At 41.9% G+C, this 645-nt stretch overlaps 1 long non-coding RNA gene across 3 annotated transcripts in view; it reads right to left on the bottom strand.

Annotated features, from left to right (window-relative positions):
• The window catches only part of LOC108447357, a 174469-nt gene that overhangs the window by 40966 nt on the left and 132858 nt on the right, over positions 1 to 645 (bottom strand). The gene's annotated exons all lie outside the window — the stretch shown is intronic.

Below are 645 nucleotides of genomic sequence, written 5' to 3'. Positions count from 1 at the left end.
CACTGAAGCTTGCGTCGCTCCTCCCGTGCGCGGGAACTGCCTCCCTGCTGCTCAGAGAGCGCTCGGTGCACGTGGCCTGGGCCGCACGGTCCCTGAGGCACGCTTCCCTTCGCCAGGACACAGCTGACATTGCTCAACAGTCTCGGTAATTAAATAATATGCATGAAAATATTCTTCCATCGGCATATATTTTGACTCAAAAATTAACTGTGTCCAAATGGTATTCCAAAAGTTATTGGTAAGAATTAAATCCCAAGAAAGGTAGAAAAAGTTCTTAAACAACCATCCCAGGAAGTGTTTCAGTTCTTTTTGAGCTTGAATTAAGCTAAAATTTACAAATTGTTGTTCAAGAATCATTTTAAGTTTAAGATAAATGTCTATATGGGGCTCTGAGAGCCAAGAGTTTTTCCACGGTTCCTCCATAATTTAGAGAGAATATCCAAACCAAGGTGAGAAGAGAGAGATCTAGAGTGGTTTTTACTCATGAATTTTCTGTCCTTAGGGATCAATGGCTTGCCAGCATTTCTCTACCATTTGTTACAGTGCGGATACTGTAACACGCGTATCAAACAACAAGGCCCGTGGAAAAGAAATATCTATGGACCAATTCTTGATAGCTGTTTCAGAGAGATGTTTATTTCTCCA

Source organism: Corvus brachyrhynchos, unplaced genomic scaffold (assembly GCF_000691975.1).
Source record: "Corvus brachyrhynchos isolate BGI_N302 unplaced genomic scaffold, ASM69197v1 scaffold83, whole genome shotgun sequence".
Lineage (NCBI taxonomy): Eukaryota > Metazoa > Chordata > Aves > Passeriformes > Corvidae > Corvus > Corvus brachyrhynchos.
This window is presented reverse-complemented; position numbering and strand designations above follow the sequence as displayed.